Below are 14,789 nucleotides of genomic sequence, written 5' to 3' on the forward strand. Positions count from 1 at the left end.
CTACGTACCGTATCCAATAGAGTACCATTTCTCCTTTCAGATACACCATTCAGCTGTGGTGTTCCTGGAGGAGTCAGCTGGGAAACAATGCCATGCTCTTTCAAGTATTCACCTCCACGATATGATCGAAGAGCTTTAATACTTTTTCCTGTTTGATTTTCTACTCCAAATTTAAATTCTTTGAACTTTTCAAAGGATTCATGTTTGTATTTCATCAAATACAAATACCCAAACCTTAATTTGTCATCAGTAAAGGTAATTACGTAATGAAAACCATCCCTAGCCATTTCCTTAAATGGACCACATACATCACTATGTATTAGATCCAAAATATTTTTCAGCTCTTAGTCCTTGTCCAACAAAGGGTGATCTAGTCATTTTGCCTTGAAAGCAGGATTCAAAAGTTGGAGTAGGTCCAAAACCCAATGAGGATAAAATCCTCATTTTTCCCAGCTTTGCAATCCTATCTTCTGCAACATGACCTAACCTTAAGTGCCAAATATATTTTGAACTTGAGTTGATTTTCATTATGGCATTGCATTCTTTTAGATTTCTTATATTAGATTTGTATTTAACATTATTATCTAGATAATAAAGTCCATCATGCATATAACTCGAACCAACATATTTATTTCCAAAATAAATATTGCAAACATCATTTATGAACTGAAATTCATAATCATCTCTAATCAAACTAGATATAGAAATGATGTTCTTAAAAGGCATCAGGTACATGTAAAGCCTTATTTAAATACAAAACATGTCCACACATGTATAAAGATTTAGATCCTATGGCTAAAGCTTCAATAGTTGAGCTTTTGCCAACCCGGAGTCTAATATCTCGTTAGTGCAAGCTGCTACTACTTGCTATACTCTGGGCAGTTCCTATTCCTGTGCCCATCCTTCTGGCAATAGAAACACTTTCCTTTGCCTCCATTAGCTTTGGTCTTCCCTTTCTGTTTAGCTATCTTCTTGGAAGGACTAGGAATTTGAGGTTTCTTTTTCTTATTGCCCTTCTTATTGTTGGACTTTCCAGCAGAAGAAGATGCAATCAAAGCTACCTCTTTTCCTTTATTGCCCGGCATATTCTTTTGGGCAATGACCAGCATGTTGAGTAAACTAGCTAAGGTACATTCCTGCTTAGTCATTTGGAAATTTATCACAAAATTCCCAAATGACTCAGGAAGGGACTGAAGGATCAAATCCGTTTGCAGTTGGAAATCCATGTTAAAGTCAATATGTTCCAGCTGCTCAATCAGCTGAATCATCTTGTGGACATGATCCCCAACATTCTGTCCCTCAGACATCCTCATGCGGAATAGCTGTCTAGATATCTCATACCTAGCATTCCTGCTGTGTTCACCATACAACTCATGTAGGTGAAGGAGGATCTCACTCACACTCTGCATGTTCTCATGTTGCTTCTGTAACTCATTACTCATAGAAGCAAGTATGTAACACTTGGCTCTCATATCATGCTCCTTCCACTTGTCCAAAGTTTCATGTTCCTCTTGAGTGGCCTCTAGTGTAACACCCCTATTTGTATAGCCTGGTATATTTTACTATTTCGGTGACCGGTGTCCGTCTGGACAATTAAGGGGATTAGAACCACACTGAAGACAACTAGATAAGCCCTGAACACAAATAATTAGTAATTGTCAATTAGTTAAGTATAAATAAGAAAAACAGAACATAAGAAGTTAAATGAGCCGAGAGTCACAGCGATGGGTAACCTTCTCGGGAAGGATTGCGAAGTCAATTTAAACTAAAATTTTGAATAGTAAAATGTGACGCCACTGTCCTTAGGACTATTACGAACACAGTGGAAAAGAGAAAATCACGAAAAAGAATTGTTAAGCCAGTCAAATAATTAGGTCAGGAAGCCGGAAGAAATATTGAATTATTTACAAACCGGGTTGAACCGGCGAGGGGCAGTTTGGTCAATTAACCTCGAGAGCTGACTCCTGACCTAACTGTCAAATAAAATCAGAGAAAAGAAAATTTCGGAATCAAAAATTAAATTAAAGAACTAATAGAAAAATAAATTAAAAAAAAGAGGAAAATGGAAAAGTAAAAAGTGATGACATCATGCATGACCTCATGCATGATGCAATAAATATATAATTAATAAATTTAATTAATTTGATTTTATGGTCTTCCATAAGACTAAAAGCATAAAGAAAAGAAAAGAAAAAAAAGGGAAAAGTCTTCTTCATTCCCGTCCATTTCTCTCTCTCCCTCTCTCAAAGCTCTCTCACCCTTAAAACTCCATTAAAGCTCATTTTGAGCTTGATCAAACTCTAAATCCCACCATAAAAACTTAAATTTCTATCATTAAACCTTGTATTCAAACCTTGATAAAGAGCTTGACAACAAAAAGAAAAAGAAAGGAGGAAGTTTTGAAGAGGTCAAAAATTCCAAGTAAGGTTAGTTTGATTTCTCTTTTTGTATCTTTATATTTATACTTAGGCAACTTAATTGAGTGATGATTTGTTGAAAAATGAAACAAAATGATATGTTAAAGGACTATATAAATTTTGGCCAGCAGTATGTAGGGTTGAGAATGAATGAATTTGATGCATTTGAATGGTTTTTTAAGTTGAATTATGTGTGTAGACAATGGATAGATGTTTAGAATGTATTAGGTTTGAATTTTATGAAAATTAGGGTTTGGACCTAGGGTTTGGAAGACAAAAATGTGAGGATGTTTTAAATGGTGTGTTAGACTTAGTTTGATATGAGAAATGGTCATTTGTGACCAATTGGAGTATGTTAGAAGTGTTGGAACCAAATGCAAATTCGGATTGCTTAGGGTCATGCTGCAGGCAGCAATACCAAGGTCCCTTTCAGGGACCAAAACTAAAAATTTACAAGTCCAATTGGTGTTAGGCCAATTGGGAATGAAAATAGACACAAAATGGAACATTTTTCATTTAGGAATCATGCCCAAAAAGTGACCAAAACCTAGTGAACAAATTGACCAAATCCGGAATTAGCAATCTGACCTATACAAAAATGACCAAATGAATAGTGTTGGTTCATTTGGCCATAACTTGGGTTAGGCAGGTCTAACTGACCTGAACTTTTACCAGTGGAAAGTTGAGATATAGACCTAAAACTTGCATGAAGAACACAAACCCAAATTATGCCCTTAACCAAGTCATTTGGCCACCCAAAGTTGGTGACCTAAAACTGCCAGAACCAGAATTTGCCCAGAAATCTAGGTTAAGTCCAATCCGGCAGCCATGATTCAAATGGCTATAACTTGAGCTACAAAACTCCAAATGGAGTGATTCAAAAAGGAGAATAAAGTCAAGACAATAGGGAACATTTTCTATGCAGAAAGTTTGCCAAATTCAAACAGAAAAATGACCAATGGAACAGTGCAACTTAAGACACTAAAACTGAAAATTTCCAAATTTGCCTAAAAGACTTAGAATTTGAGAAAACAACCAAAACCAACAAATTTAGTAACCAAAATGTGGTATGTGGGTGAAGTTGGAATTTCCATACCTATTAAGCATTAGAAAGTCAACAAATTGACTTGAATAGTGTAGTGAATAGTAACCCTAAACACAAATTTTGAAGAACGTCAAATTTAGCATATATAAGCTAGATAAAAGCGAATTTGAATTTATTTTAGATTTATGATAAGTTATGATACTGAAACACTGTGAAACTGTGTGTTTCAGTGGAAAAGAATACTGGGAAAGAACCCGAGACATCGAGTCAAGGCCAAGAGGCGACTCGTATAAGGTTTGTGCACAACTACCTATTTTGTTACTTTTCACTTCTAAATTGATTTGAACAAGTTTATTTTATGATTTATAATTTTGTTGAGTTGAGGATTTTAATTTGTTGAATGAAATTGTATAAATTAAATGTAAATTTTCTTATGCATTTAAGGATTTATTGTATGGTTTTGAGAATTGTAAATTTTAAGTTTGATGTGTTGCCAACCTTGAGCATGAATTTATGATGATTAAATATGTTGATGATTTATGAACACTTTGTAAATAGAAATTGTTTTGAATATGATTTGAAACCACAGTTGACATGGCAAAATATGTTGTGAATTCTCATTAGCTTGTCTAGTGAGATATCTCCTCCACTAGATGGGGTGAGTTCCTTCCTCTCTGGCTTGCTAGTTGAGGAAGAGTTTGAATGAGTACTCATATATACTAGCTAGTCTTTGTTCCTCCCTTTTAGCCTCGATTATTGGGAGAGTGTGAAATGTCGTGGTGTACAACACGACATCTATTTGAATTTTGGGTCATGAGTTCAACTGTGTGAATTGTTGGCAATGCCCTTTAAATTATGCATAGTTTGATAAATTGTGGTTGAAATAAATAATTTGTCAGTGATTCAAAATATTTTTGTATTATTTCGGGATTTAAAAGAAATGTAGATAAATGTTACTATTTGATCAAAATATTATTCAAATGAATAATTTGCATGAATGAAAATATTGATTTCTGAATGTTATGAATTTTGAAGAATTTAGAAATTTTAAATTTTTATTCATTATGAATTGTCAAGCATAACTTGTATTAAGTTTTAAATTATTAGTTTGTGCAACACTGAGTTCACCACTCAGCGATAGCTTTGTATGCTGTCGCAGGTGAAAGAAAATATAAAGCAGCTGAGCAAGATTACTGAAAGGTATAGTGAGACTATCTTCGGGTATATCATAGGTATACCCTTGTACTTTAGATTTTGATGTAATTCTGTAATTATATGTATGAAATTTACTTTGAGCAGTTGTACCAACTCTTTTGTAATATATTTTTGGATTATAATTAAATACAAATTATTATAAGGTTATCTTGAGATTTTATGTATTTATAAAGTTTTACACTACTAAATTTTTAATGATCCCGTGAATGTAAATATTAATTTTGTTACCTTAATGAGAGGTTTCAATGATTGATTTAATTTAAACTGTGTATTGAGTTGTTTGTGCTGATTTGTGAAATGAGATTGAATAATGGAGATGTGATTGAGAAATATATTGGGAGTGTCTTTATTTTCAGGTTTTGAAGAACTGTTTTCTCAAAATATAGACGGCACTCTGCCGAAATTTTTGTAAAAATTACAGAGATTTTAAATATCTAAAAATTTGATTTATGTTTGGACTTTAAATAAAGGTTTTTAATATCTGAAAAAAATTTACCCACCAATTTAAAAATGAACGAAAATTATTTTAAAATTCCTTGTAGTATATTTAATGGGTTACCGGTAGGCGAAGTACGGTAATTCATTAGGTGTACTACGGGAGCATGTTACATCTTACGAGGAGTAGGGTGTGACATGTTTTAGTGGTATCAGAGCTAGTTTTTAAAGTAAATTTTAAACTGTAAATTTGAAATATTTTTCAATAAGTACAACTGCTTGAATGTTTGATACATATAGTACATTTACATTATAAATATGAACTAACGGGGAGAAATCTCCTTGTGTTGGTTGTACAAAAAATAGAAAAAAAAAATATCCTGTGAATAGATATGGACAAGGGGGATAAAACGGTAGAGCAGTTTGATGAAGGAACGGAAGCGTGAAAAACACAAGTTTATACCATTGAATTCAAAAATTTTCACCTGGGGTCACATGCATCATGCAAGATTTATTTTTATCTATTTGATTTCAATGATAAACAACATATTAAAACTCTTTTAATATGTTTTTGGATCTGTATTTGCCATTTAAGATTTTAAAATTAATCAGATTAATTTTAGAACCCTATATTAAATCAAGAATGATTACACTAACCTCTTGATGTACTGCAGCGTGTCTGCGCCTTTGAGATTCGTCTTCAGGACACCAGATGTTGTCCCTCTAGCTTGTCCACACCAAGAACACCTATGGCAGCCCTTGAACAGCTTCTAAAGCTTTTTCTATTAATTAGAAATTCAAGTTATGCCTTTTAAAAGATTAGAGATGTAAACAAGACACTAGAAACAATTTCTAGCATTCTTAATTCAAGAGATTGATGGCTAATCTCTTTGAATTGATGAGAGATGAAGAAGAATAGATGAAAACCCTCAAAGTGGCGTGACAAAGGAGAGGAGTGGCTGCTGGTTATTTTTTTTCTTTTCATAACCACACTTAAATAGCTAGGTTAACACATTAAACCCTTTCCACATGTCACCCTTTGATTAGCTCTAGGTTTAAGTGACCCAATCACATTGTGCCAAGTGTCAAACCTATATTTAATCTCGATTTTAATCATCTTACATGATTAAAAAAAAAAACATTTGGCAAACTTATGTGTAATGCCATGTGTCACCATCTCATGGTGCCACGTGTTACACTGTGAAATGACTAAAATGCCACTGTGTCTTAATTTTGAGTTCTTAACCCAAAATAATTATTTTTTATTCTTCTAATTTATATCAAATATAAATTAATTAATTAATCTCTATTAATTAATTTCTAATTAATTAAATTCATATTTAAACACTTTAAATATAAATTTAACTTATACTATACATCTAATAATCTAGATTTGGTTTCAAGTCATGCTAGGGACTTTGCAATTTAATTGCAAACCAGACCTATTTAACTAATCAATTAAACTCTTTAATTAATTAATTGAATCATATTTAAATAGGTGATAACTTGTGTATGTGTGTGACTTACTAGGCTCATCACTAATTGGCAATGAGACATGATATCAACTCTTAATATCATCAGAACTCTTTCTTACCATAAATGATTTCTCTAAATCATTTTATGCACCTCATAGACCATGGTTAACACCTAGCATAGCATGCCATGGCCACCCAATTAGTAATAAGGTTTACCTTAAATGAACCTATAATCATATGTTACCATGCACTAGAATCTCTCTGTTACAAAACCCTAACTCAAGCTGGAGTCATGGTTTATGTCAAACTCCATTGGCTATGAATATTATGTTCTCTTTTAATTCCAGTTCTTGATTAAAAGATTTTCTCATCAGAAACTCGTTTCTGAATAAATCTATCTGTCCTGGCCAAGAACTTGAAACATCAAGAACAATTAAATGAACATAGGATTTTATCTCTATTTACTTAGAGGAACAGATTCCATCTTGATCAACACCTACCTCTATATATAACTAGTAGGAGCCAACATATGCCCATATACCCATACATAGTACAAGTATGAAAGCAGTATCAAACTCAAACTACCTATATACAAGATAACTGTGCTATCTCAGGTCTAAAGATTATATGCACTGATATAATTTATGACAAAACATTGACAAGAGTAAACTCCATGTGCTTGTCATAAGTGTCACTGGTTCGGCCTACTTATCATTTATAAGTGCCTATCATGTTTGTTATATGGCATGAGACTCACCATTCCATCTTATTTATATCTCATATAAATAACTTGGGTACAAACATGAATACAATCTTTCTGGATAAGTCATGTCCTTATTATGAAGTATCCTCGATTGTGAACCTATTTATGATACTTTGTGCTAGAAATATTGTCACTCATATTCTTAACTACTTAAGAATAATATTTCTAACAAAATATCAATGGACCTTTTCTATTACACATAAATATATTATGTAAATGGAAAAGTGGAAATGCCTTTTATTAATAAAAATATGTACAAGATACATACTAAATGATATGCTCTAGGGCATACTACTAACATCTGATACAGCTAACGTACAAGGAGAGGCCCCAGTTTCGCAGAGCGTTGGAGGTCCAACTACACCAGTCCCTCCTATACAAATTACTGCACAAACGGCCCAGCAGATGGCCATGTTGTTTCAGTAAATGGCTGATAATCTGTCAGCCCAGGCCCAGGTACAAACTCAACCCCCTCAAGAGCAGCATGAAAAAGAGAAAAGTGGGAAACCCATTGGTCAAAGTTCGAGTAGTAATTTGGGAAAGAGAAAAGATTTTGAGGGACCCTGAGCTCCTAAGTATGACAAAGGCGGATCTTCAGGGCAGAAGCAATCAAGAACCATTCGTCAAAGAACCAGAAGTTCCTACCCTATCCATATCTGTGACGTTTGTGGAAAATTTCATGGGGGTATTTGCCATAGGGTCACTGGAGCCTGCTTCAATTGTGGTGGAATTGGACATTTCGCTCGAGATTGTGCTAGCACACATCGATTTATGCCACATACTACACCAGAGGAATCAGTTCAAGATTCTGATTTTAGAGGCTCATTAATAGTTAGTAGGGGCAGAGGTAAAAGTAGAGACAGCACTTCGGGTAATCCTCGCACAATGGACCAACCCGAGCAAAGGAATATATTAGAAAGAGAGAACGCCATGCATCGAGGGGAAGAAGCAGAGACTTCAGATGTAGTTGCTGGTATGTTCTTAACTTGTGAAAGGAATAATTATATACTATTTGATTCCGGCTCTACTTGTTTATATGCTAATGCTAAAATTATATGTTCTACTGCTATTCCCTTGCATGGAGATAAATTTTAATGTGTTAGTAATTAGTCTTTTAGGATAAGAATTGCAATAATGAGCATGATTGGAATTAATTTTGGAAAAGTTTCTAGTGAGAGACATTTCCTAGACTATGATAAATTATAAAGTTAATTAGTAAGCCTAATTAGGTAAGGCAAGAGGACCAAAAAGTAAGTTATAGCAATATATCTGCCCTAGATGAAAGTAAAGGTACTACTATTGATAGATGTCAGTAAGTACCATAATCAAAATAAGTTTAAGATATTAGTGAATTTGAAAGAAATAAGACATAGGGAAGTTTGATCTATTGGGATGTATCGTAGTAACTATGTAATATTTTTTATGTTTGTACTGTAAGCTGCAGATTACAGTACTGACTTGAGATTTATTGTGTAGAGCTACGTACTACCCAATAGTACATAAGGATAAGAATAGTTATGAATGACTTTCGCTCTGGTATAAATATACCAGAATAGAGTTTTATTACTAAAACTGAGTTTGAAAATCCTAATTCGGGATTTAAAACTCTATAATTAGAATATCAAAAGATCATAGTTGCAAGGTAGTGAGAGTTAAAGACTCCGTTACCCTAGCATGAATTACAATACATCAAGAATTGTTATGGGACTGGAGATTTTAGCATGGTAAAAATTTAAAAATAACACCTATAGGGCTAAGTCATTCAGTCTCCGATATGGGGTTTATAGTTGTTTTAATATTGCAATGGATCTTTTGCTCAAAGTTTAGTAAGGAACAGTATTCTATTTGTGTAGCAGTAAGACACAAAATATAATTTTATTCCCCTAGAAGAGACAGGATGCTATGGATGACAATTATAACTTATAAAATAATTAAGAAATGATATTCTACTGATAACAGTAATTCGATGGGAACTAGTTGGCTAGGTATTCTTTAGGAAGAGCACAATTTTATTGTGCGGATCATAAGGATTAGATTAGAATTCAAGCGAAACTTTTGAATAGCATGGGAAACAGGAGAGTCCGGTAGACTCCCTTCTTAAGATTAAAGAATTGTTTATGGTTAAAAAAAAAAAAGGGTAATGATCGCAAACCAGCGAAAAATAAGCTATAGAATATTGATAGATAAAAGAGTTGTGGAAGTAAAAATTAGAATAGTTAGTGCGAATGTAATAAAGAAACGTTATAAATATTAGTTAAAGTGTTGACTAGAATGGTCAGAGGACCAAATCAAAGTAATATTGAAGTATAGTGGATTTATTAGGGATGATAAGAGGTGCTAAACCATGACTTGACAGTCAAGTTAAGGAAGAAGATAAGATTGAGGAATAAAATAATTAAAGTTAAGCTATGAAAAAAAAAAAAACAAATAGAACAGTAAGAAATGAGAAAAACACTAGATGAGGAATTGCGACCAAGGCAAACAACTTACTTAAGACGCATAACAATATCCCGAACTATTTTATCAAGAAGAAAATAAGTTAAACAAAAGCAAACAAGATAGTGCAAAATGGCACATAGGCCTTGGTCATAAATGGAGATGGTAAGATAATGGTTATGGACCTATGGCCAAGAAAGAGATAAACAGTTCATATATGACCAACAAGGTCATTTAAAAAAAAAAGACTACAAAGGAAAATAATTGCTAAAACAACAGCAAGAAAAGACTAAAATATTCTAAACTAAACTAAAGGTTGCATTAAATGATCAAGAGATTTGATAAGAAAAGAGTAAAACTAAGTTCTCACCCATAGGATCATACGAGGTCCTAGAAAGAGTGGATCCACTAGCAAACAGATTTGCTTACCTCTAAAATTGAAATGAATTTGAATCTAACTTATGATAGAAGCTCATAAGAAACTTGGCACACGAGGTGAGCAATCGATGAGTAAATAGTATTGGTTAAAGTGCTAAGGAACCATCATTCAGGCCAGTAAGCTACTTAGGAGCGTGAAGAGGACATGAGGAGACAGCACCCACAGATGTTCAGAGATTGATACCAGGTAAAAAAATTTCGAGACGAAATTTATTTTAAGGGGGGGAGAATTGTAACACCCCTATTTGTATAGCCTGGTATATTTCACTATTCCGGTGACCGGTGTCCGTCCGGACAATTAAGGGGATTAGAACCATACTGAAGAAAACTAGATAAGCCCTGAACACAAATAATTAGTAATTGTTAATTAGTTAAGTATAAATAAGAAAAACAGAACATAAGAAGTTAAATGAGCCGAGAGTCATAGCGATGGGTGACCTTCTCGGGAAGGATTGCGAAGTCAATTTAAACTCAAATTTCGAACAATAAAATGTGACGCCATGGTCCTTAGGACTATTACAAACACAGTTGAAAAGAGAAAATCACGAAAAAGAATTGTTAAGCCAGTCAAATAATTCGGTCAGGAAGCCGGAAGAAATATTGAATTATTTACAAACCGGGTTGAACCGGCGAGGGGCAGTTTGGTCAATTGAGCTCGAGAGCTGACTCCTGACCTAACTGTCAAATAAAATCAGAGAAAAGAAAATTTCGGAATCGGAAATTAAATTAAAGAACTAATGGAAAAATAAATAAAAAAAAAGAGGAAAATGGAAAAGTAAAAAGTGATGACATCATGCATGACCTCATGCATGATGCAACAAATATATAATTAATAAATTTAATTAATTTGATTTTATGGTCTTCCATAAGACTAAAAACATAAAGAAAAAAAAAAGGGAAAAGTCTTCTTCATTCCCGTCCATTTCTCTCTCTCCCTCTCTCAAAGCTCTCTCACCCTTAAAACTCCATTAAAGCTCATTTTGAGCTTGATCAAACTCTAAATCCCACCATAAAAACTTAAATTTCTATCATTAAACCTTGTATTCAAACCTTGATAAAGAGCTTGACAACAAAAAGAAAAAAAAAGAAGAAAGTTTTGAAGAGGTGAAAAATTCCAAGTAAGGTTAGTTTGATTTCTCTTTTTGTATCTTTATATTTATACTTAGGCAACTTGATTGAGTGATGATTTGTTAAAAAATGAAACAAAATGATATGTTAAAGGACTATATAAATTTTGGCCAGCAGCATGTAGGGTTGAGAATGAATGAATTTGATGCATTTGAATGGTTGTTTAAGTTGAATTATGTGTGTAGATAATGGATAGATGTTTAGAATGCATTAGGTTTGAATTTTATGAAAATTAGGGTTTGGACCTAGGGTTTGGAAGACAAAAATGTGAGGATGTGTTAAATGGTGTGTTGGACTTAGTTTGATCTGAAATGGTCATTTATAACCAATTGGAGTATGTTAGAAGTGTTGGAACCAAATGCAAATTCGGATTGCTTAGGGTCATGCTGCAGGCAACAAGACCAAGGTCCCTTTCAGGGACCAAAACTAAAAATTTACAAGTCCAATTGGTGTTAAGCCAATTGGGAATGAAAATAGACACAAAATGGAACATTTTTCATTTAGGAATCATGCCCAAAAAGTGACCAAAACCTGGTGAACAAATTGACCAAATTCGGAATTGGCAATCTGACCTGTACAAAAATGACCAAATAAATAGTGTTTGTTCATTTAGCCATAACTTGGGCTAGGTAGGTCTAAATGATCTGAAATTTTACCAGTGGAAAGTTGAGATATAGACCTTAAACTTTCATGAAGAACACAAACCCAAATTATGCCATTAACCAAGTCATTTGGCCACTCAAAGTTGGTGACCTAAAACTGCCAGAACTAGAATTTGCTCGGAAATCTAGGTTAAGTCCAATCCGGCAGCCATGATTCAAATGGCTATAACTTGAGCTACAAAACTCCAAATGGAGTGATTCAAATAGGAGAATAAAGTTAAGACAATAGGGAACATTTTCTATGAAGAAAGTTTTGCCAAATTCAAACAGAAAAATGACCAATGGAACAGTGCAACTTAAGACACCAAAACTAAAAATTTGCAAATTTGCCTAAAAGACTTAGAATTTGAGAAAACAACCAAAACCAACAAATTTAGTAACCAAAATGTGGTATGTGGGTGAAGTTGGAATTCCCATACCTATTAAGCCTTAGAAAGTCAATAAATTAACTTGAATAGTGTAGTGAATAGTAACCCCGAAACACAAATTTTGAAGAACGTCAAGTTTAACATATATAAACTAGATAAAAGCGAATTTGAATTTATTTTAGATTTATGATAAGTTATGATACTGAAACACTGTGAAACTGTGTGTTTCAGTGGAAAAGAATACCGGGAAAGAACCCGAGACATCAAGTCAAGGCCAAGAGGCGACTCGTATAAGGTTTGTGCACAACTAACTATTTTGTTGCTTTTCACTTTTAAATTGATTTGAACAAGTTTATTTTATGATTTATAATTTTGTTGTGTTGAGGATTTTAATTTGTTGAATGAAATTGTATAAATTAAATGTAAATTTTCTTATGTAGTTAAGGATTTATTGCATGGTTTTGAGGATTGTAAATTTTAAGTTTGATGTGTTGCCAACCTTGAGCATGAATTTATAATGATTAAATATGTTGATGATTTATAAACACTTTGTAAATAGAAATTGTTTTGAATATGATTTGAAACCACAGTTGACATGGCAAAATATGTTGTGAATTCTCATTAGCTTGTCTAGTGAGATATCTCCTCCACTAGATGGGACGAGTTCCTTCCTCTCTGGCTTGCTAGTTGGGGAAGAGTTTGAATGAGTACTCATATATACTAGCTAGTCTTTGTTCCTCCCTTTTAGCCTCGGTTATTGGGAGAGTGTGAAATGTCGTGCTGTACAACACGGCATCTATTTGAATTTTGGGTCATGGGTTCAACTGTGTGAATTGTTGGCAATGCCCTTTAAATTATGCATAGTTTGATAAATTGTGGTTGAAATAAATAATTTATCAGTGATTCAAAATATTTTTGTATTATTTCGGGATTTAAAAGAAATGTAGATAAATAGTTACTATTTGATCAAAATGTTATTCAAATGAATAATTTGCATGAATGAAAATATTGATTTCTGAATGTTATGAATTTTGAAGAATTTAAAAATTTTAAATTTTTATTCGTTATGAATTGTCAAGCATAACTTGTATTAAGTTTTAAATTATTAGTTTGTGTACCACTGAGTTCACTACTCAGTGATAGCTTTATATGCTGTCGCAGGTGAAAGAAAATATAAAGCAGCTGAGCAAGATTACTGAAAGGCATAGTGAGACTATCTTCGGGTATATCATAGGTATACCCTTGTACTTTAGATTTTGATGTAATTCTGTAATTATATGTATGAAATTTACTTTGAGCAGTTGTACCAACTCTTTTGTAATAAATTTTTGGATTATAATTAAATGCAAATTATTATAAGGTTATCTTGAGATTTTATGTATTTATAAAGTGTTACACTACTAAATTTTTAACGATCCCATGAATGTAAATATTAATTTTATTACCTTGATGAGAGGTTTCAATGTTTGATTTAATTTAAACTGTGTATTGAGTTGTTTGTGCTGATTTGTGAAATGAGATTGAATAATGGAGATGTGATTGAGAAATATATTGGGAGTGTCTTTATTTTCAGGTTTTGAAGAACTGTTTTCTCAAAATATAGACGACACTCTGCCGAAATTTTTGTAAAAATTACAGAGATTTTAAATATCTAAAAATTTGATTTATGTTTGGACTTTAAATAAAGGTTTTTAATATCTGAAAAAAATTTACCCACCAATTTAAAAATGAACGAAAATTATTTTAAAATTCCTTGTAGTATATTTAATGGGTTACCGGTAGGCGAAGTATGGTAATTCATTAGGTGTACTACGGGAACATGTTATATCTTACGAGGAGTAGGGTGTGACATCTGGAGGTAAGGGACCAGGAACATTTGAGTCTAGAACATATCCTATATGTTCAAGGTTCAGGACAAGTTTCAAATTTCTTAGCCAATCAGAGAGATTAGGTCCTGTCAACCTATTGCGATCAAGTATGCTTGCAAGGATATTGGATGGTGATGGCTGTGGTGTACTCATTATTATCAAAAAAATTAACTGCAGAAAATAACCAGATTAATTAGTAAATGTATCATGTATTTAACCAAAATTATTATGGTCTTTTAATCAAATTGGTCGTCCCACTAACTTAACGAATCCTACACTTCCAAAGTAGAAAACAGAAATCCTAGTTGGATGGATTTCTAGTGGGTGATTGAATTCTTATAATCCTATTGATCATCCTCAGGCACATCCATTATTGGAATTACAATAAATTATAAGTGAGCAACTCCTTGCCCATCACATCTCATGTGAGGTTCAATCCTTTTACCTAGCCCCTAATGCTCAAAATCTCAGGCACATCCATTATTGACTTATTTTGCATTAGTTAAGTTGATCCCATTGAGTCAGTAAATATGCAAATA

Source organism: Hevea brasiliensis, chromosome 14, assembly GCF_030052815.1.
Source record: "Hevea brasiliensis isolate MT/VB/25A 57/8 chromosome 14, ASM3005281v1, whole genome shotgun sequence".
Classification (NCBI taxonomy): Eukaryota; Viridiplantae; Streptophyta; class Magnoliopsida; order Malpighiales; family Euphorbiaceae; genus Hevea; species Hevea brasiliensis.